Genomic DNA, 23,915 nt, shown 5'->3' on the forward strand with positions numbered 1-23,915 from the left:
CCCCCCACTGATCAGGAGAAACAGAGGAGATGACCCTACAGGTTGGTGACCATGGCAGTGGACAAGTGAGAGGCTCTGTGACTGATGGACTCACATAGGCTGCGGGTGGTTAGCAACCTGCGGTCAAAGGACTCATACAAGCTCCAGGCCTCTGGCGGCTGGCTCATGGGAACCAGGTATCTGATCCAGGATTCCAGAGGATGCTGAGGGCCAGACAGGCTCCCAAAAGGCCTCGGATGGTGAAGGCATCCTGATCCTATTGGAGGTTTGGATCTGGAGCTCATGCTGCCAGTGGTTTGAACAGAAATCTGTGCAGCTGCAGGAGCACCTGGAAGTAAATCCAAGGGACTCTTTTGCTTCTCTTTTATTGGCAGTTCTCATGGTGACTCTTTTGTTTGTCTTACAGAAGACAAAATTTGAAATATATTGTGTATATTACATTTTCATGAATTATTATATAACAGTAAAAGGAACTTTGATATTTACTGCTTCCCCAACCCTGGTCTGAGCCCTGCGACTGCTTTTGTTCCTTCACTGTCATATTGTTGATCAGAAAAGCCATGTATGTGTGTGTAAATACACACACACACACACACACACACACACACACACACACACACACACACAAGCGTGTGTGTATATGTATCATGTGTGTGTATAATACATGCCCACACCCCCGCACCACTTGTTTGCCTGATGTCCAGAAATATTTGAAGAATTTGGTAATGTCCTCTATTGTAATTTATTTGTGGACACTGATTTTAGATTTTGAGAATGCAGTGAACTAGTACAAAAAAACTAGACTAAAACAAGACGACAACAATCTGATCGACTATTACCTCTTCAGTTACTGGATTCCAGAGGCAACGCTGCTGCATTCCCAGAGATGCATAAACAGTCAACCCTGAACCGATCTTACTCACTGAAGACTGAAACTTTGTGTTTCAGTCTCAGATGAGAGGATTTCTCCAGAAACAAATAATAATGAAAAATAAATAAGGTTTTTTTATTTGTAGCATGTAGGACATTGTTATGAACAGCAAGGCCACTTAATTTCATTGGAAGTTTGTAACGTACAATGCTAACGTAAGCGATGATTGTATTACTGTGGTACATTGTTGAATCAATGGAGTAATAACCAGGAGAACATAAGCTTTGTCAAGAAGTGCACTATATGATATCTATTTTCTTTCATTCACTGTGGAACAACAATGACATAACCCAATTTCTGTCACTGTGTTTTGTAGTCATGGTGACCTATGGGTTGACTATCACACCCATACAATTGGACCTGGCAGAGATTTCCTAATCTGGCTGATGCTTGATCCAAGTGATGTGGCTGATCATGGATGATTATTTATCTCAAGTGCCACTTTTCTGTGCTCCATACCCCTTGAATGTGTACTAATATCCAAAGATAAGTGCATTAATATCAACCCACATGCACAAAGATGCAATTCTCAACTCTAGATATGCTGTTTTGAGGTTAAATATAAATGTGGTTTAAAAACACCTATATTAGCTGTTATAATTAGGTCGTGTGATGACCTATTGCATGAACAATTGAGTAATTAAAATTAATATGGCACCCAATATTTTCACTACGAATCATAATTTGTACAGAAGAGCCGTGGTAAATTATTCTATGGATTTGTATAGTTTTATCTGTGGTAGCTGTCACCAGGATTTCTTTCAATGCAGTCAGGCCATTTGAGGTTAAAAGTTTCTTTGAACTTGGAACTGTGGATGAAATAAGGTTTACAGTGGATTGAAATATGTCTGCGTTGTTGGGTGAAGTCGTTCTCTTGTCCGTGATCTTTTAGTAAATTTGATATCGACTTCAAAAACGCTGAAAGCATCTGGAAGTCATCCATGAGGGAAAATTCTATGTACAGGCACACAAATGGGCAAGCAGTTTGCAAATAGCTGCGGAGAGGTGGTTATAATCATATTTTGATCCATTTTCAGTCGATCTAAGAAGTGTGAAATGCCCTGTATTGAGTTGTATTAAAAATGTTGTTTGTGCAGTGTAGCGACTTCTCATGTATTTGTTTCCTCTGAACTGCTACAATTTTTCAAATCTCTGCTGTGAAGCCTCAAATAATTAATAATCCAGGAAGCTTATTGTAACTCTGTTGTCATAATATCTCTCACTAAAGGAGGCATTTATTCAGGTTGCTGGTTAGGATAATGGGTACACCTGTTCAAGAGTCCCAATGGTAATCTAGCAATAACAATTATAATCCTTCAAATGCACTTGAGAAAGTAAATGCAGTATGTTGTGACAGCCACACAGACTGGTGTTGTGATGTTCCAGTTCTTCAAATAAGGGTAAGCAATTCATTTGTTGGATGTTCTTCAGATCCTTTGTTCTACTGTGTTTCTTGTTCTGTGTCCCATTTTTGATGAATTATTCTGGACAACACCTCGATGTTTATTTTATTTGCAGTGTAGAATACTCTCCACTTGCCTGGATTGTGTGTCGCTGAACCAGCTCTCAAGAGGTGCAGTACTATTTAGTGCAATACTGTCTTGTTTGTTCAACACTTTATCTGCTAGCCCACATGAGCCAAACCTCACCCAACAGAATCTAAAGCCCTCAACTTCCATCTTTCTGATTCTTATCCCAATCTTCACACGATCCCTCATTAATTTTGAGCACAAGATTTTACGCTTTCTTCCGAGGGAAGGAACATTGTATTGAAATAATCACAAATTTTAACATTCCAGTGACCAATTCTGCTGTTTCCCAAATCCCAAATTTGATTAGATGCTGAGAAAATCACTTATGTACATATTCTTTCATTTCTCTATCATCTGAGAATGTTTTAAAAATATTGTAGTGGCATATTGTATTGTAGCTTACAGTGAAAATGTATGGTAGCAACAGACATGATTCTGTGGTAAATCTACTACAGACTCTCCTGCATTGGTTTAAATTCAATCTGTATGCACCAGTAAATGCCTTGCTCCCTTGAGTCTCATTAAGTTAGTCAGCAAGTAGATGTTCAGTACAGACTTCAGGTCTGGGCCGTGTTCTCTGATTTTAACTTGAACGCCAGTAGTAACAGAACAACTGGTTCAGCAACATTATGCCAGAGGTTTAAAACCTACCAGAATACCTGTTCATAAATTACACTCCAACAGCAGTTCTGTGAGAAACCTGCGAAGATCATTCTGAATAACAGCAATTTGTATTGTGTGGGCTTGAGCTGAAAAAAAAATCAAATGTAAGTTGCAGAACATTAAAGTAAGTTTCCCCATAATTTCCCTATATACACAAGTATTAATAATCTAAGGAAAACATTGAAATCTGTTAGCGGCTTTGAAATTCAGCCTGCTTTTTTGATTGAAGGTGATGATTATAAGAGATGATTATAAGAATTCTTCTAAAAGAGTAAGCAAATGAGGGATAACTGAATGTAAATACAAATTTTATGTGATGGTTTGGGTATTGGATTTGACTGTAAGTAGCTGACCAGATCATATCATTTTGATTTGGGCAAGATGAATGGCTATTTTAGTAAGATCCAAGAACAAATCCAGCAGGATATTGGGAGAAACCTTGCCGGGGGAAAAACAAAGAGCCTTCTGTGCTTTTGTTCCTGTGTAGTTTGTTTCTGCTCCTGTGAAATCTGCCTTGAAATACGGGGTGAATTTCGTTGCAAGGATTGCTTCTGGTTCATGACAACTAACTTTGCTTCCATGACAGATGTACAGCTCTGAGTGTATCACTGTGGTGTTTAATACTCATTGGACCTACTCTGGAAGTCTTTCTCATGCATGACACAAGTGTGAACAATCCAAGGAAATTTTATTGAAAAATTGTTCTCTTGTTTCCAAATCTAGCCTTGCTTTCTCTACTCAACAAAATAATTGTTAGAATGTCTTTCCTGTAAATCCCTTTGTTCTCATGGAGAAGGGAGTTAGTTGATTTAAATTGGTCTGACTTGTTGGTTAAAAATGTAATGAAAGTTAACGTACCACTTCTTGATTTTTGGCAGTAGAGGAAGAACAAATTGCAAACTTCTGATGTATTGTCTGCATGAAATTGCCAGCATTTTCCAAAATCAAAGCTGAGGGGCCAGAGCATTATTAGAATATTGGCATTTACTTTCTTGCCGATGGCTTCATGTAATTGATGAGGGGGGGAGGGTGGGGGGGGAGAGATGGGTGGGAAATAAACGATTTTAAGGATTCTTTATAATCTTTATTAAAATTTTCCAGACATTAAAAAAAAAAGGATGGTTGCCAATCTAATATCTGAAACTTGTACAATTGGATGTTGGAAATGTAGTCACATGTTGTATGGAAAGTGCATAGAAAAGAATAGATTACTGGAAATGGGTCCATCCTGGAAACTACTGATTTCATGGAAATGCAGGAATTGTGGGCAATCATGTGGTTTGTGCACGATTTGAAATGAAGATGATACAAAAGTTGTATTTTGTTGTTTTACTGTTAGATTGTATGGCTGGAGGTGAAGATGGTATAGTCATGTTTCAATGCTTGTGACTATATTTAAACTTGGATGGTGTATTATCCTAGCTGTCAAATGCATCGGTTCTCCTGGACTTCTGTTTTCCCATTGTTATCATCAACAAAGTTGATAGACACTGGTTTGCCTTTGCTGGACAGGCCAGGTTGTTCATCTTGAAATATTCAATTCCAAACTCTCGTAGTGGGAAGAGATTACAGTGCAAAGATTCATTGATGTCCTCAAATCCTCGTTAAAGTTGTGCAACGTCCCTATTAACTCTTGAGAATCCAGTGATCTGTGACTGCTCAAAGTTGAGAAGGGGCATTCAGCATGTTATAGAGCAGCCATTCTTGACCTTTGTTTGGCTATGGCCCCCTTTGAACTCTGCTCAAAGTTTATGGGCTGCCTTCCCTGTGAAGTAGTCAAGTTGAGTTGGCCTCTTCTGTAATTCTACATTAAAAAAAACCATATTTTATGATTTCAGTCCACGCATCCCTCCCCCCCACTTAATGTGCTGTGGCTCCTAGGAGGGGCTGTACAGCCCCCATTGAGAATGGCTGCTATAGAAAACTGCAAAACTATGCTTTGCAAGCATACAGAAGCTTTATATAAGTAGCACACTGCCTCCAAACACCCTAGCCTCCTGCTCCACAATGGCCTCCTTAGCCATCTCAGAATCTCCAAAATCATCCTGTATCAGGCACGTGTTTTCTCATTTCATTGGCATTAATAACTGAAGGGACATTAGTAAGATGTAGCCTGAGATAACTCTGAACTTTGTGAGCACGAGGTCTGTCAGCCACTTGCAATTACTTTCTTCGGATTTTTGAGCACCAAACAATGGCAACTTGCATGCTAGTGAGGAGGTATTTGCAAAGTCAAGAATGCCAGTGAAATCGGTGCTCGAAGAGGCCATTTGTACCATGGAATGCACAGAGATGCGCTACTTGTAGCATTGCTATGCTGGGTATCTGAGGTGAAAGCCTGCCTCTCCCATGGCTGCACTCTGCTGTTTCCACTGGCGTTAAAATGGTTAAAGTATTCAGTGTGGGTTGTTGGGCCAAGCAAGGACAGGAGATGTGGCCTTCAATGCTGCATTGTTGCTGGAACATGTATTGACAGACTGTTTGAACCGAATAATATCTCATTACTTCCCATTGGATTTGATGAAAGCTGTTGTCTCCCTCTCTGCAATCTCTCCCAGGCTGGAGATATTAATATGTAGTCAGTAGCCACTCAATTTATTACTGGAGGGAAATCTCCAGACTGGAGGGAAATCTCCAGACTGGAGGGAAATCTCCAGACTGGAGGGAAATCTCCAGACTGGAGGGAAATCTCCAGACTGGAGGGAAATCTCCAGACTGGAGGGAAATCTCCAGACTGGAGGGAAATCCCCAGACTGGAGGGAAATCTCCAGACTGGAGGGAAATCCCCAGACTGGAGGGAAATCCCCAGACTGGAGGGAAATCCCCAGACTGGAGGGAAATCCCCAGACTGGAGGGAAATCTCCAGACTGGAGGGAAATCTCCAGACTGGAGGGAAGAAGAGGGAATGGAAGTTTTCATCACAATTATCAGGAGGTGACGAGAGAAACCACACGATCTGGCTGGTTTGTCAACAGTTGGAGCAGCTGCTGCCATTCTCAACAATAGCCACACTTACCAGCCTTGAGACTTGCATCTCAACCCTGAACAGCTCAACACCAGCCTTTGCACATTGCCTTGGTGGTTCACTTCCTGCTGACCATCGATGAGATCACTGTAGCAGGAGCACCAATTTTTCTATAGCAAATACATAGTTTAGTTTGATAAGTTTTATTTAATTTTTCAAAACCATACTGCGATGTAACTGGGAATATTTATCTAGAACTAGAGAAATATAAATTACGGCCAGTAAATTAGAGAAACGTCTCATGAAAGCTGTGGCAAAAATCTTCAACCCATAATTGAAATTAAGTGAACATTTAAAAAAGTGTTGGTAGTTATTTGTTTGAAAAATTGAGTAAGTGTTGAGCATATAAATCTATAAACATGTAGGTGTTCTGAAGGGTTGGAATAAACTTGCAATTGTTACAAAAATTAAGTTGCGTGGATAAGCAAATTAATGGTCAATGAAAATAGAATTGAGTTGCCTGTACATTGCACAATTGCTTCAGGGTTAGAAGTGGTCTGCCCTAGGAATTGGTAGGGTACCCTCTGGTTTATATTGAGACAGTCCTATGAATTTGGAAGGATGTGGGGACATAAGAGGACATGAATGTAGAGAGACTTTCCCAGAGTTGGGAAATCTGTAACCAGAAGACGCAAAGGTTGAAGTGGGGTGGGGGGGTGGGGTTGGGGAGGAAGAGATTTAACAGGAACCTGAGGGGTAACTTTACCCAGGGAGTGATGGGTGTGTGGAATTAGCTGCAGGAGGAGGTGATTGAGGCAGGTACTTTTGCATTATTTGAAAAATTTGGATACATTGGATAGGATGGGTACGACAACAATGTTTGGAGAGAGTACAACAAGTTAGCAACATAATGAAACTTAATCTGTACTCTAAATAAATATTAAGATAAAACAAGCATCATTGCAAGGGTAAGGAACTGTTGGATAATGTGGGGACGTGAGGATTGCCTGAAAATTTGAACGGGCAGAAAAAGACATCAAAATAAATTTCAAATTGTTTCTTTAGAAATGGTGGCATAAGACTAAAGTATGAATAAATCTATTGATAAAAAGCATTGATAAAGATGTAATTAGAGTATTAATGTATTAGAACATGTATAGAGTGCTTACAATAGAAACTTCACAGACTAATGTAAGTAAAGAGTCATGAAACAATAGATGGACTTTTTCCACTGAAATGGAGGACAAAATATAGAAAACAAGTGTTTTAATTACCCATCTTTCATTGGATGCTTGCAATTTTACTTGTTATTTAAGAAGCCTCTGCAAGTGATTTCATCATTTTCTACAAATTTTAAATTCAGACATACAGCAGGGTTACAGGCCCTTCTGCCCATGAGCCCGCGCCTCCCAAATTCCTCTATTCACCTACTTACCCCCCCCCCCCCCCATGTTTTGAAGGGTGAGAGGAAACCAGAGCACAGAAGGAAACCCACGCAGACACAGGGGAGAATATACAAACTATCTCAAGGACACTGTTTGACTTGAGTTGCTCCACATTGTGTTTTTACTTGAACCGCAGTGTTTGCAGACTTTCATGTTTTATTGCTATGTGTATGCACTTTCTCTGGCTCCCTTCATCATTGGGATCAATTTTATCAACTGATTATGACACTGTCATTCATCAAATGTTGCATGAAGGAAAATTATGCTTGTATGTCAAACATGAAAGTAAATGCAGACGTTATTGTTCACAACGCAGGTGTCTTCCCCCCCCCTCACCACCCACCCCCCCACCGCCCAGAAGCGTATTAGGTATTCCTGCTCTTTAATATTTACATGAACCATTGAACAATCCATCCAAACAAATGCAGCTTTATCTGTGATGCCCTGGTGATAGCAAATGCTAGTAAAGGACTTTGGCCACATCATCATAGCTAGTCAAGCCCAAGCCAGGCTGACTATCAGAACTTTGAACTCAGTGATTTTACTCCAGTGTCGAATATACTTACTTTGGGAATATTGGTGCCTGTGAAGGGAGGAGGGGAAAATACTTGCTGTAGATTCATCACTGGCTGCCTTAAGCTCCTGGATGAATCAGACATTCTCGACCAAGAACAAAAGAAATGGCAAAAGCAAAATTCTAGGTGCTCCTTGTGTGATCTCAGTGCACCAGAAAAGCACAAAAATGCTTTCTTGTGACAGACCATGTAACCAGCACTATTGATAAAACTATTTGAGAAGATGAGTGGCGGGTCTGACTTGCAGACTTTGATAGTGGGTGCAGCATGGGCATGAGGGAGATTGAACAGATTCTTCTAAGGTTAGAGGTGGAATGGAGCCGGGGAGATCCTGTGCCTATGTTGACTGGTCACGAACTATCATAGTCTATGCTGTAATGCCCAAGATCTGCAATTGCAGTGAGAGGTGCATGTTTCAGTTTGAAGACTGGCTTTGTCAATTCTGGTCAGTACCACTCCATTGGAAAGAAATGAGTTTGGTGGATAGACTTGAAAGATGGGCAAATATTTTTCAGGATATAAGGGATATAATTAAATTTGATTGTTTGAACAAAGCTACTACAGCATCAAAGGATCAAATTAACATTGAAACATATTGCACAGAAATGGACCATTTGGTCCACCACATTCATGGTATTCTATCTTTCTATACTGAACCCATTTGCCTCCATTAGGTCTGTAGTTATATGTCATGTTCTCTAATCTAGGCAGCATTCTTGTAAATCTCCTCTGCCCTCTCTCTAAAGCCTTCACGTCTTTCCTATCGAGGCAACCAGAACTGAACGCAATACTCTAAATGTGGTCAAACCAGAGATTTATGGAGCTGCAATATTACCTCACAGCTCATGAACTCAAATCCCTCAACTAATGAAGACCAGCTCACGATAAACCTTCATTTCAACTTGCATGGCAGCTTTGAGGGATCTATGGGTTTGCACCCACCAGATCATCTACATTGTTAAGAATCCTGCCATTAATCTTGTATTTGGCATTCAAGTTCAATCTTCCAGAGTGCATCAGTTCACACTTCTCTAGATTGAACTCCATGATGCTAATAATACTGTACTCCATAATTCCATGTGCTGATCCATGGTCTAAGTTCATTGCCATCACTATTAATACTTATTGCATTAAACATATCAATCCATCCAACTAACTGCGTTGGCGACCTGTTCAAAATGAATTAATATTTGTTTTCTTTGGCTCTCTTCCCTCCCCCAACTTTGCAGTCCCTCCTATGAAACATGAGTCTTATGAGATGTTTGCCCTTCATCTTTAAAATTTATCTTGTTTAAAGGGATATGTTAAATTACCAAAATATCAGCTGGACTCCAGATCAGAGGTAAGAGTTTAAACCCATATGTAAGGTGGGAATAAAACCTCTGAAATTTTTATATAGAATAAACAATAAAAACAAATAAAAATCCACGTGATTCACAAATGTCTTGTATGGAAAGGTTGTCGGCTGTCCGGATGTCCATGTGTGACTCCAGACCCACCAACATGGCTAACTAATAACTGCTTCCTCAGTACATTGAGTGTTGTACAATGCCAGCAACGCTGGTTCAAATCTGCCGCTGGCTGTAAGGAGTTTGTACATCTCCCCACACCTGTGTGTGTTTCCTCCGGGTGTCTGGTTTCCTCCCAAGTTCCAAAGATGTATGGGTCATTAAGTTAATTAATCACATGGGTGTATTTGGGTGGCATGGACTCGTGGGCCAGAAGGGTTCTGTTATCCTGCTGTGTCTCTAAATTAATTTTTTTTAAATGTAAAATTTCAGGCATTGGGACCAGCATCAACATTTTGCAGAAGAATAAAGAATAAAATTGTCATCGTAATCTGATCAATATTGTTTCAAATCTTCTGTTTACTTAAAATTGGTGGAGAAACTCTACAAGTCGTACAACGTTCTTTATGTAGCAAAGGTGAAGACACATAAACCAACATTTTGGGCCTGAGCCCTTCAAGGTTTCAAATTTTTATCCTGTTTTACCTGTACTAGATGAAAACAAATGACTTGATGTCATCAATAGCAGTAAAATCTGAAGCTTAGAGTACATTGTAACGTATACAGCACTTGAGTGCTCACACGGTGTTAGGAAGCATCTTTGCTGCGTCTTTAACAGTTTATAATTCATTATTTTGATTTACACAGGCAGAAATGCTGCAATTGAGCTTTCAACATAAGAGTTATTTCACTCCTGAGAAATAGTTAAAACTTAACAATGTAAACTTATGCCATTAAGTGGATGCTAGTTAATTCTGCCTTCTCCCTTTGTTGATTCATAAACTGACCTTGCACAGAAACACTTTTGGGGTAATAGAGTAAAAACACAAGAATACTGGAGGAACTCGGCAGGTCTTGCAGTGTCCATGGGAGTTGAGGTGTAGAACCAATATTTTGAGCCTGAGCCCTTCTTCAAGGATTGGCTCGGGTGAAACCGTGGTTATATATCTTAACCTCCTATGATTGCTGAAGGACGTGCTGAGCTCCTCTAGCATTCTTAGTGCTTTTACCACAATCACAGTGTCTGCAGACTTTCACGTTTCACTCCTCCTTAGGGTAACAGAGTTATTTGTGCCATTCGTTTGTACTTGATTGAGTGGCTCTGTTTGAATCCAAACCATGCAGGTGGTAAGGTAATATATGTAGAAATCTGATTGTAAAATGTAATGCAATACATTTCAATTATTTATTCATTATCTGATTGACACAGTCTAATGAGCCAAATGGCCTCCTATGTTGGATTTGGTTATGAAGTTCATCCTGAACTGAGGGCCATGGCCAGTTCCCTTGGGTTATGAAGTTCATCCTGAATTGAGGGCCATGGCCAGTTCCCTTGGGTTATGAAGTTCATCCTGAACTGAGGGCCATGGCCAGTTCCACTGGGTTATGAAGTTCATCCTGAATTGAGGGCCATGGCCAGTTCCCTTGGGTTATGAAGTTCATCCTGAACTGAGGGCCATGGCCAGTTCCACTGGGTTATGAAGTTCATCCTGAACTGAGGGCCATGGCCAGTTCCACTGGGTTGTGAAGTTCATCCTGAACTGAGGGCCATGGCCAGTTCCACTGGGTTGTGAAGTTCATCCTGAACTGCGGGCCATGGCCAGTTCCACTGGGTTGTGAAGTTCATCCTGAATTGAGGGCCATGGCCAGTTCCACTGGGTTATGAAGTTCATCCTGAACTGAGGGCCATGGCCAGTTCCATTGGGTTATGAAGTTCATCCTGAACTGAGGGCCATGGCCAGTTCCACTGGGTTGTGAAGTTCATCCTGAACTGAGGGCCATGGCCAGTTCCACTGGGTTGTGAAGTTCATCCTGAACTGAGGGCCATGGCCAGTTCCACTGGGTTGTGAAGTTCATCCTGAATTGAGGGCCATGGCCAGTTCCCTTGGGTTATGAAGTTCATCCTGAATTGAGGGCCATGGCCAGTTCCACTGGGTTGTGAAGTTCATCCTGAACTGAGGGCCATGGCCAGTTCCACTGGGTTATGAAGTTCATCCTGAACTGAGGGCCATGGCCAGTTCCATTGGGTTGTGAAGTTCATCCTGAACTGAGGGCCATGGCCAGTTCCACTGGGTTATGAAGTTCATCCTGAACTGAGGGCCATGGCCAGTTCCACTGGGTTATGAAGTTCATCCTGAACTGAGGGCCATGGCCAGTTCCACTGGGTTGTGAAGTTCATCCTGAACTGAGGGCCATGGCCAGTTCCACTGGGTTGTGAAGTTCATCCTGAATTGAGGGCCATGGCCAGTTCCACTGGGTTGTGAAGTTCATCCTGAACTGAGGGCCATGGCCAGTTCCACTGGGTTATGAAGTTCATCCTGAACTGAGGGCCATGGCCAGTTCCACTGGGTTATGAAGTTCATCCTGAACTGAGGGCCATGGCCAGTTCCACTGGGTTGTGAAGTTCATCCTGAACTGAGGGCCATGGCCAGTTCCACTGGGTTGTGAAGTTCATCCTGAATTGAGGGCCATGGCCAGTTCCCTTGGGTTATGAAGTTCATCCTGAATTGAGGGCCATGGCCAATTCCACTGGGTTGTGAAGTTCATCCTGAACTGAGGGCCATGGCCAGTTCCACTGGGTTATGAAGTTCATCCTGAACTGAGGGCCATGGCCAGTTCCATTGGGTTGTGAAGTTCATCCTGAACTGAGGGCCATGGCCAGTTCCACTGGGTTATGAAGTTCATCCTGAACTGAGGGCCATGGCCAGTTCCACTGGGTTATGAAGTTCATCCTGAACTGAGGGCCATGGCCAGTTCCACTGGGTTATGAAGTTCATCCTGAACTGAGGGCCATGGCCAGTTCCATTGGGTTGTGAAGTTCATCCTGAACTGAGGGCCATGGCCAGTTCCACTGGGTTGTGAAGTTCATCCTGAACTGAGGGCCATGGCCAGTTCCACTGGGTTATGAAGTTCATCCTGAACTGAGGGCCATGGCCAGTTCCATTGGGTTGTGAAGTTCATCCTGAACTGAGGGCCATGGCCAGTTCCACTGGGTTGTGAAGTTCATCCTGAACTGAGGGCCATGGCCAGTTCCACTGGGTTATGAAGTTCATCCTGAACTGAGGGCCATGGCCAGTTCCACTGGGTTATGAAGTTCATCCTGAACTGAGGGCCATGGCCAGTTCCATTGGGTTGTGAAGTTCATCCTGAACTGAGGGCCATGGCCAGTTCCCTTGGGTTATGAAGTTCATCCTGAACTGAGGGCCATGGCCAGTTCCACTGGGTTATGAAGTTCATCCTGAACTGAGGGCCATGGCCAGTTCCACTGGGTTATGAAGTTCATCCTGAACTGAGGGCCATGGCCAGTTCCACTGGGTTATGAAGTTCATCCTGAACTGAGGGCCATGGCCAGTTCCACTGGGTTATGAAGTTCATCCTGAACTGAGGGCCATGGCCAGTTCCATTGGGTTATGAAGTTCATCCTGAACTGAGGGCCATGGCCAGTTCCACTGGGTTGTGAAGTTCATCCTGAACTGAGGGCCATGGCCAGTTCCACTGGGTTATGAAGTTCATCCTGAACTGAGGGCCATGGCCAGTTCCACTGGGTTATGAAGTTCATCCTGAACTGAGGGCCATGGCCACTTCCACTGGGTTATGAAGTTCATCCTGAACTGAGGGCCATGGCCAGTTCCATTGGGTTATGAAGTTCATCCTGAACTGAGGGCCATGGCCAGTTCCATTGGGTTATGAAGTTCATCCTGAACTGAGGGCCATGGCCAGTTCCATTGGGTTATGAAGTTCATCCTGAACTGAGGGCCATGGCCAGTTCCATTGGGTTATGAAGTTCATCCTGAACTGAGGGCCATGGCCAGTTCCATTGGGTTATGAAGTTCATCCTGAACTGAGGGCCATGGCCAGTTCCACTGGGTTGTGAAGTTCATCCTGAACTGAGGGCCATGGCCAGTTCCCTTGGGTTATGAAGTTCATCCTGAACTGAGGGCCATGGCCAGTTCCACTGGGTTATGAAGTTCATCCTGAACTGAGGGCCATGGCCAGTTCCATTGGGTTATGAAGTTCATCCTGAACTGAGGGCCATGGCCAGTTCCCTTGGGTTATGAAGTTCATCCTGAACTGAGGGCCATGGCCAGTTCCATTGGGTTATGAAGTTCATCCTGAACTGAGGGCCATGGCCAGTTCCATTGGGTTATGAAGTTCATCCTGAACTGAGGGCCATGGCCAGTTCCACTGGGTTGTGAAGTTCATCCTGAACTGAGGGCCATGGCCAGTTCCATTGGGTTGTGAAGTTCATCCTGAACTGAGGGCCATGGCCAGTTCCACTGGGTTATGAAGTTCATCCTGAACTGAGGGCCATGGCCAGTTCCCTTGGGTTATGAAGTTCATCCTGAACTGAGGGCCATGGCCAGTTCCATTGGGTTATGAAGTTCATCCTGAACTGAGGGCCATGGCCAGTTCCATTGGGTTATGAAGTTCATCCTGAACTGAGGGCCATGGCCAGTTCCATTGGGTTATGAAGTTCATCCTGAACTGAGGGCCATGGCCAGTTCCATTGGGTTATGAAGTTCATCCTGAACTGAGGGCCATGGCCAGTTCCACTGGGTTGTGAAGTTCATCCTGAACTGAGGGCCATGGCCAGTTCCACTGGGTTATGAAGTTCATCCTGAACTGAGGGCCATGGCCAGTTCCATTGGGTTATGAAGTTCATCCTGAACTGAGGGCCATGGCCAGTTCCATTGGGTTATGAAGTTCATCCTGAACTGAGGGCCATGGCCAGTTCCATTGGGTTATGAAGTTCATCCTGAACTGAGGGCCATGGCCAGTTCCATTGGGTTATGAAGTTCATCCTGAACTGAGGGCCATGGCCAGTTCCATTGGGTTATGAAGTTCATCCTGAACTGAGGGCCATGGCCAGTTCCATTGGGTTATGAAGTTCATCCTGAACTGAGGGCCATGGCCAGTTCCACTGGGTTGTGAAGTTCATCCTGAACTGAGGGCCATGGCCAGTTCCCTTGGGTTATGAAGTTCATCCTGAACTGAGGGCCATGGCCAGTTCCACTGGGTTATGAAGTTCATCCTGAACTGAGGGCCATGGCCAGTTCCATTGGGTTATGAAGTTCATCCTGAACTGAGGGCCATGGCCAGTTCCCTTGGGTTATGAAGTTCATCCTGAACTGAGGGCCATGGCCAGTTCCATTGGGTTATGAAGTTCATCCTGAACTGAGGGCCATGGCCAGTTCCATTGGGTTATGAAGTTCATCCTGAACTGAGGGCCATGGCCAGTTCCACTGGGTTGTGAAGTTCATCCTGAACTGAGGGCCATGGCCAGTTCCATTGGGTTGTGAAGTTCATCCTGAACTGAGGGCCATGGCCAGTTCCACTGGGTTGTGAAGTTCATCCTGAACTGAGGGCCATGGCCAGTTCCATTGGGTTGTGAAGTTCATCCTGAACTGAGGGCCATGGCCAGTTCCCTTGGGTTATGAAGTTCATCCTGAACTGAGGGCCATGGCCAGTTCCATTGGGTTATGAAGTTCATCCTGAACTGAGGGCCATGGCCAGTTCCACTGGGTTATGAAGTTCATCCTGAACTGAGGGCCATGGCCAGTTCCACTGGGTTATGAAGTTCATCCTGAACTGAGGGCCATGGCCAGTTCCCTTGGGTTATGAAGTTCATCCTGAACTGAGGGCCATGGCCAGTTCCATTGGGTTATGAAGTTCATCCTGAACTGAGGGCCATGGCCAGTTCCCTTGGGTTATGTAGTTCATCCTGAACTGAGGGCCATGGCCAGTTCCATTGGGTTATGAAGTTCATCCTGAACTGAGGGCCATGGCCAGTTCCACTGGGTTATGAAGTTCATCCTGAACTGAGGGCCATGGCCAGTTCCACTGGGTTATGAAGTTCATCCTGAACTGAGGGCCATGGCCAGTTCCACTGGGTTATGAAGTTCATCCTGAACTGAGGGCCATGGCCAGTTCCATTGGGTTGTGAAGTTCATCCTGAACTGAGGGCCATGGCCAGTTCCACTGGGTTGTGAAGTTCATCCTGAACTGAGGGCCATGGCCAGTTCCACTGGGTTATGAAGTTCATCCTGAACTGAGGGCCATGGCCAGTTCCCTTGGGTTATGAAGTTCATCCTGAACTGAGGGCCATGGCCAGTTCCATTGGGTTATGAAGTTCATCCTGAACTGAGGGCCATGGCCAGTTCCCTTGGGTTATGAAGTTCATCCTGAACTGAGGGCCATGGCCAGTTCCACTGGGTTGTGAAGTTCATCCTGAATTGAGGGCCATGGCCAGTTCCACTGGGTTGTGAAGTTCATCCTGAACTGAGGGCCATGGCCAGTTCCACTGGGTTATGAAGTTCATCCTGAACTGAGGGCCATGGCCAGTTCCACTGGGTTATGAAGTTCATCCTGAACTGAGGGCCATGGCCAGTTCCATTGGGTTATGAAGTTCATCCTGAACTGAGGGCCATGGCCAGTTCCACTGGGTTGTGAAGTTCATCCTGAACTGAGGGCCATGGCCAGTTCCACTGGGTTGTGAAGTTCATCCTGAACTGAGGGCCATGGCCAGTTCCACTGGGTTATGAAGTTCATCCTGAACTGAGGGCCATGGCCAGTTCCACTGGGTTATGAAGTTCATCCTGAACTGAGGGCCATGGCCAGTTCCATTGGGTTGTGAAGTTCATCCTGAACTGAGGGCCATGGCCAGTTCCCTTGGGTTATGAAGTTCATCCTGAACTGAGGGCCATGGCCAGTTCCACTGGGTTATGAAGTTCATCCTGAACTGAGGGCCATGGCCAGTTCCACTGGGTTATGAAGTTCATCCTGAACTGAGGGCCATGGCCAGTTCCACTGGGTTGTGAAGTTCATCCTGAACTGAGGGCCATGGCCAGTTCCCTTGGGTTATGAAGTTCATCCTGAACTGAGGGCCATGGCCAGTTCCATTGGTTTATGAAGTTCATCCTGAACTGAGGGCCATGGCCAGTTCCATTGGGTTGTGAAGTTCATCCTGAACTGAGGGCCATGGCCAGTTCCCTTGGGTTATGAAGTTCATCCTGAACTGAGGGCCATGGCCAGTTCCACTGGGTTATGAAGTTCATCCTGAACTGAGGGCCATGGCCAGTTCCATTGGGTTATGAAGTTCATCCTGAACTGAGGGCCATGGCCAGTTCCATTGGGTTATGAAGTTCATCCTGAACTGAGGGCCATGGCCAGTTCCCTTTGGTTATGAAGTTCATCCTGAACTGAGGGCCATGGCCAGTTCCATTGGGTTATGAAGTTCATCCTGAACTGAGGGCCATGGCCAGTTCCATTGGGTTATGAAGTTCATCCTGAACTGAGGGCCATGGCCAGTTCCACTGGGTTGTGAAGTTCATCCTGAACTGAGGGCCATGGCCAGTTCCATTGGGTTGTGAAGTTCATCCTGAACTGAGGGCCATGGCCAGTTCCACTGGGTTATGAAGTTCATCCTGAACTGAGGGCCATGGCCAGTTCCCTTGGGTTATGAAGTTCATCCTGAACTGAGGGCCATGGCCAGTTCCATTGGGTTATGAAGTTCATCCTGAACTGAGGGCCATGGCCAGTTCCATTGGGTTATGAAGTTCATCCTGAACTGAGGGCCATGGCCAGTTCCACTGGGTTGTGAAGTTCATCCTGAACTGAGGGCCATGGCCAGTTCCACTGGGTTGTGAAGTTCATCCTGAACTGAGGGCCATGGCCAGTTCCCTTGGGTTATGAAGTTCATCCTGAACTGAGGGCCATGGCCAGTTCCATTGGGTTATGAAGTTCATCCTGAACTGAGGGCCATGGCCAGTTCCACTGGGTTATGAAGTTCATCCTGAACTGAGGGCCATGGCCAGTTCCACTGGGTTATGAAGTTCATCCTGAACTGAGGGCCATGGCCAGTTCCCTTGGGTTATGAAGTTCATCCTGAACTGAGGGCCATGGCCAGTTCCATTGGGTTATGAAGTTCATCCTGAACTGAGGGCCATGGCCAGTTCCCTTGGGTTATGAAGTTCATCCTGAACTGAGGGCCATGGCCAGTTCCCTTGGGTTATGAAGTTCATCCTGAACTGAGGGCCATGGCCAGTTCCATTGGGTTATGAAGTTCATCCTGAACTGAGGGCCATGGCCAGTTCCATTGGGTTATGAAGTTCATCCTGAACTGAGGGCCATGGCCAGTTCCACTGGGTTGTGAAGTTCATCCTGAACTGAGGGCCATGGCCAGTTCCACTGGGTTGTGAATTTCATCCTGAACTGAGGGCCATGGCCAGTTCCACTGGGTTATGAAGTTCATCCTGAACTGAGGGCCATGGCCAGTTCCCTTGGGTTATGAAGTTCATCCTGAACTGAGGGCCATGGCCAGTTCCATTGGGTTATGAAGTTCATCCTGAACTGAGGGCCATGGTCAGTTCCATTGGGTTATGAAGTTCATCCTGAACTGAGGGCCATGGCCAGTTCCACTGGGTTGTGAAGTTCATCCTGAACTGAGGGCCATGGCCAGTTCCACTGGGTTGTGAAGTTCATCCTGAACTGAGGGCCATGGCCAGTTCCCTTGGGTTATGAAGTTCATCCTGAACTGAGGGCCATGGCCAGTTCCATTGGGTTATGAAGTTCATCCTGAACTGAGGGCCATGGCCAGTTCCACTGGGTTATGAAGTTCATCCTGAACTGAGGGCCATGGCCAGTTCCACTGGGTTATGAAGTTCATCCTGAACTGAGGGCCATGGCCAGTTCCCTTGGGTTATGAAGTTCATCCTGAACTGAGGGCCATGGCCAGTTCCATTGGGTTATGAAGTTCATCCTGAACTGAGGGCCATGGCCAGTTCCCTTGGGTTATGAAGTTCATCCTGAACTGAGGACCATGGCCAGTTCCATTGGGTTATGAAGTTCATCCTGAACTGAGGGCCATGGCCAGTTCCACTGGGTTATGAAGTTCATCCTGAACTGAGGGCCATGGCCAGTTCCACTGGGTTATGAAGTTCATCCTGAACTGAGGGCCATGGCCAGTTCCACTGGGTTATGAAGTTCATCCTGAACTGAGGGCCATGGCCAGTTCCATTGGGTTGTGAAGTTCATCCTGAACTGAGGGCCATGGCCAGTTCCACTGGGTTGTGAAGTTCATCCTGAACTGAGGGCCATGGCCAGTTCCACTGGGTTGTGAAGTTCATCCTGAACTGAGGGCCATGGCCAGTTCCATTGGGTTGTGAAGTTCATCCTGAACTGAGGGCCATGGCCAGTTCCACTGGGTTGTGAAGTTCATCCTGAACTGAGGGCCATGGCCAGTTCCACTGGGTTATGAAGTTCATCCTGAACTGAGGGCCATGGCCAGTTCCATTGGGTTGTGAAGTTCATCCTGAACTGAGGGCCATGGCCAGTTCCACTGGGTTATGAAGTTCATCCTGAACTGAGGGCCATGGCCAGTTCCACTGGGTTATGAAGTTCATCCTGAACTGAGGGCCATGGCCAGTTCCATTGGGTTATGAAGTTCATCCTGAACTGAGGGCCATGGCCAGTTCCATTGGGTTATGAAGTTCATCCTGAACTGAGGGCCATGGCCAGTTCCATTGGGTTATGAAGCTCATCCTGAACTGAGGGCCATGGCCAGTTCCATTGGGTTATGAAGTTCATCCTGAACTGAGGGCCATGGCTAGTTCCATTGGGTTATGAAGTTCATCCTGAACTGAGGGCCATGGCCAGTTCCACTGGGTTATGAAGTTCATCCTGAACTGAGGGCCATGGCCAGTTCCACTGGGTTATGAAGTTCATCCTGAACTGAGGGCCATGGCCAGTTCCACTGGGTTATGAAGTTCATCCTGAACTGAGGGCCATGGCCAGTTCCCTTGGGTTATGAAGTTCATCCTGAACTGAGGGCCATGGCCAGTTCCATTGGGTTATGAAGTTCATCCTGAACTGAGGGCCATGGCCAGTTCCCTTGGGTTATGAAGTTCATCCTGAACTGAGGGCCATGGCCAGTTCCATTGGGTTATGAAGTTCATCCTGAACTGAGGGCCATGGCCAGTTCCATTGGGTTATGAAGTTCATCCTGAACTGAGGGCCATGGCCAGTTCCATTGGGTTATGAAGTTCATCCTGAACTGAGGGCCATGGCCAGTTCCATTGGGTTATGAAGTTCATCCTGAACTGAGGGCCATGGCCAGTTCCATTGGGTTATGAAGTTCATCCTGAACTGAGGGCCATGGCCAGTTCCATTGGGTTATGAAGTTCATCCTGAACTGAGGGCCATGGCCAGTTCCATTGGGTTATGAAGTTCATCCTGTACTGAGGGCCATGGCCAGTTCCATTGGGTTATGAAGTTCATCCTGAACTGAGGGCCATGGCCAGTTCCACTGGGTTGTGAAGTTCATCCTGAACTGAGGGCCATGGCCAGTTCCACTGGGTTATGAAGTTCATCCTGAACTGAGGGCCATGGCCAGTTCCCTTGGGTTATGAAGTTCATCCTGAACTGAGGGCCATGGCCAGTTCCATTGGGTTATGAAGTTCATCCTGAACTGAGGGCCATGGCCAGTTCCCTTGGGTTATGAAGTTCATCCTGAACTGAGGGCCATGGCCAGTTCCACTGGGTTGTGAAGTTCATCCTGAATTGAGGGCCATGGCCAGTTCCACTGGGTTGTGAAGTTCATCCTGAACTGAGGGCCATGGCCAGTTCCACTGGGTTATGAAGTTCATCCTGAACTGAGGGCCATGGCCAGTTCCACTGGGTTATGAAGTTCATCCTGAACTGAGGGCCATGGCCAGTTCCATTGGGTTATGAAGTTCATCCTGAACTGAGGGCCATGGCCAGTTCCACTGGGTTGTGAAGTTCATCCTGAACTGAGGGCCATGGCCAGTTCCACTGGGTTGTGAAGTTCATCCTGAACTGAGGGCCATGGCCAGTTCCACTGGGTTATGAAGTTCATCCTGAACTGAGGGCCATGGCCAGTTCCACTGGGTTATGAAGTTCATCCTGAACTGAGGGCCATGGCCAGTTCCATTGGGTTGTGAAGTTCATCCTGAACTGAGGGCCATGGCCAGTTCCCTTGGGTTATGAAGTTCATCCTGAACTGAGGGCCATGGCCAGTTCCACTGGGTTATGAAGTTCATCCTGAACTGAGGGCCATGGCCAGTTCCACTGGGTTATGAAGTTCATCCTGAACTGAGGGCCATGGCCAGTTCCACTGGGTTGTGAAGTTCATCCTGAACTGAGGGCCATGGCCAGTTCCCTTGGGTTATGAAGTTCATCCTGAACTGAGGGCCATGGCCAGTTCCATTGGTTTATGAAGTTCATCCTGAACTGAGGGCCATGGCCAGTTCCATTGGGTTGTGAAGTTCATCCTGAACTGAGGGCCATGGCCAGTTCCCTTGGGTTATGAAGTTCATCCTGAACTGAGGGCCATGGCCAGTTCCACTGGGTTATGAAGTTCATCCTGAACTGAGGGCCATGGCCAGTTCCATTGGGTTATGAAGTTCATCCTGAACTGAGGGCCATGGCCAGTTCCATTGGGTTATGAAGTTCATCCTGAACTGAGGGCCATGGCCAGTTCCCTTTGGTTATGAAGTTCATCCTGAACTGAGGGCCATGGCCAGTTCCATTGGGTTATGAAGTTCATCCTGAACTGAGGGCCATGGCCAGTTCCATTGGGTTATGAAGTTCATCCTGAACTGAGGGCCATGGCCAGTTCCACTGGGTTGTGAAGTTCATCCTGAACTGAGGGCCATGGCCAGTTCCATTGGGTTGTGAAGTTCATCCTGAACTGAGGGCCATGGCCAGTTCCACTGGGTTATGAAGTTCATCCTGAACTGAGGGCCATGGCCAGTTCCCTTGGGTTATGAAGTTCATCCTGAACTGAGGGCCATGGCCAGTTCCATTGGGTTATGAAGTTCATCCTGAACTGAGGGCCATGGCCAGTTCCATTGGGTTATGAAGTTCATCCTGAACTGAGGGCCATGGCCAGTTCCACTGGGTTGTGAAGTTCATCCTGAACTGAGGGCCATGGCCAGTTCCACTGGGTTGTGAAGTTCATCCTGAACTGAGGGCCATGGCCAGTTCCCTTGGGTTATGAAGTTCATCCTGAACTGAGGGCCATGGCCAGTTCCATTGGGTTATGAAGTTCATCCTGAACTGAGGGCCATGGCCAGTTCCACTGGGTTATGAAGTTCATCCTGAACTGAGGGCCATGGCCAGTTCCACTGGGTTATGAAGTTCATCCTGAACTGAGGGCCATGGCCAGTTCCCTTGGGTTATGAAGTTCATCCTGAACTGAGGGCCATGGCCAGTTCCATTGGGTTATGAAGTTCATCCTGAACTGAGGGCCATGGCCAGTTCCCTTGGGTTATGAAGTTCATCCTGAACTGAGGGCCATGGCCAGTTCCCTTGGGTTATGAAGTTCATCCTGAACTGAGGGCCATGGCCAGTTCCATTGGGTTATGAAGTTCATCCTGAACTGAGGGCCATGGCCAGTTCCATTGGGTTATGAAGTTCATCCTGAACTGAGGGCCATGGCCAGTTCCACTGGGTTGTGAAGTTCATCCTGAACTGAGGGCCATGGCCAGTTCCACTGGGTTGTGAAGTTCATCCTGAACTGAGGGCCATGGCCAGTTCCACTGGGTTATGAAGTTCATCCTGAACTGAGGGCCATGGCCAGTTCCCTTGGGTTATGAAGTTCATCCTGAACTGAGGGCCATGGCCAGTTCCATTGGGTTATGAAGTTCATCCTGAACTGAGGGCCATGGTCAGTTCCATTGGGTTATGAAGTTCATCCTGAACTGAGGGCCATGGCCAGTTCCACTGGGTTGTGAAGTTCATCCTGAACTGAGGGCCATGGCCAGTTCCACTGGGTTGTGAAGTTCATCCTGAACTGAGGGCCATGGCCAGTTCCCTTGGGTTATGAAGTTCATCCTGAACTGAGGGCCATGGCCAGTTCCATTGGGTTATGAAGTTCATCCTGAACTGAGGGCCATGGCCAGTTCCACTGGGTTATGAAGTTCATCCTGAACTGAGGGCCATGGCCAGTTCCACTGGGTTATGAAGTTCATCCTGAACTGAGGGCCATGGCCAGTTCCCTTGGGTTATGAAGTTCATCCTGAACTGAGGGCCATGGCCAGTTCCATTGGGTTATGAAGTTCATCCTGAACTGAGGGCCATGGCCAGTTCCCTTGGGTTATGAAGTTCATCCTGAACTGAGGACCATGGCCAGTTCCATTGGGTTATGAAGTTCATCCTGAACTGAGGGCCATGGCCAGTTCCACTGGGTTATGAAGTTCATCCTGAACTGAGGGCCATGGCCAGTTCCACTGGGTTATGAAGTTCATCCTGAACTGAGGGCCATGGCCAGTTCCACTGGGTTATGAAGTTCATCCTGAACTGAGGGCCATGGCCAGTTCCATTGGGTTGTGAAGTTCATCCTGAACTGAGGGCCATGGCCAGTTCCACTGGGTTGTGAAGTTCATCCTGAACTGAGGGCCATGGCCAGTTCCACTGGGTTATGAAGTTCATCCTGAACTGAGGGCCATGGCCAGTTCCATTGGGTTATGAAGTTCATCCTGAACTGAGGGCCATGGCCAGTTCCACTGGGTTGTGAAGTTCATCCTGAACTGAGGGCCATGGCCAGTTCCATTGGGTTGTGAAGTTCATCCTGAACTGAGGGCCATGGCCAGTTCCACTGGGTTGTGAAGTTCATCCTGAACTGAGGGCCATGGCCAGTTCCACTGGGTTATGAAGTTCATCCTGAACTGAGGGCCATGGCCAGTTCCATTGGGTTGTGAAGTTCATCCTGAACTGAGGGCCATGGCCAGTTCCACTGGGTTATGAAGTTCATCCTGAACTGAGGGCCATGGCCAGTTCCACTGGGTTATGAAGTTCATCCTGAACTGAGGGCCATGGCCAGTTCCATTGGGTTATGAAGTTCATCCTGAACTGAGGGCCATGGCCAGTTCCATTGGGTTATGAAGTTCATCCTGAACTGAGGGCCATGGCCAGTTCCATTGGGTTATGAAGCTCATCCTGAACTGAGGGCCATGGCCAGTTCCATTGGGTTATGAAGTTCATCCTGAACTGAGGGCCATGGCTAGTTCCATTGGGTTATGAAGTTCATCCTGAACTGAGGGCCATGGCCAGTTCCACTGGGTTATGAAGTTCATCCTGAACTGAGGGCCATGGCCAGTTCCACTGGGTTATGAAGTTCATCCTGAACTGAGGGCCATGGCCAGTTCCACTGGGTTATGAAGTTCATCCTGAACTGAGGGCCATGGCCAGTTCCCTTGGGTTATGAAGTTCATCCTGAACTGAGGGCCATGGCCAGTTCCATTGGGTTATGAAGTTCATCCTGAACTGAGGGCCATGG

At 46.4% G+C, this 23,915-nt stretch overlaps 1 protein-coding gene across 45 annotated transcripts in view; it reads left to right on the forward strand.

The window, feature by feature from the left end:
• Nucleotides 1-23,915, forward strand: part of foxn3 (forkhead box N3) — a 477,697-nt gene that overhangs the window by 120,371 nt on the left and 333,411 nt on the right. For 4 of the 45 annotated variants that reach the window (XM_069915955.1, XM_069915954.1, XM_069915917.1 and 1 more), the window contains exon 3: nucleotides 2,450-2,504. The exons of the other annotated variants lie outside the window; for them this stretch is intronic. The gene's annotated coding sequence lies outside the window, so the exon portion shown is untranslated. The remainder of the gene's footprint in view (nucleotides 1-2,449; nucleotides 2,505-23,915) is intronic. 45 annotated transcript variants of the gene reach the window in all.

Source organism: Narcine bancroftii, chromosome 2, assembly GCF_036971445.1.
Source record: "Narcine bancroftii isolate sNarBan1 chromosome 2, sNarBan1.hap1, whole genome shotgun sequence".
In the NCBI taxonomy this organism is placed as follows: domain Eukaryota; kingdom Metazoa; phylum Chordata; class Chondrichthyes; order Torpediniformes; family Narcinidae; genus Narcine; species Narcine bancroftii.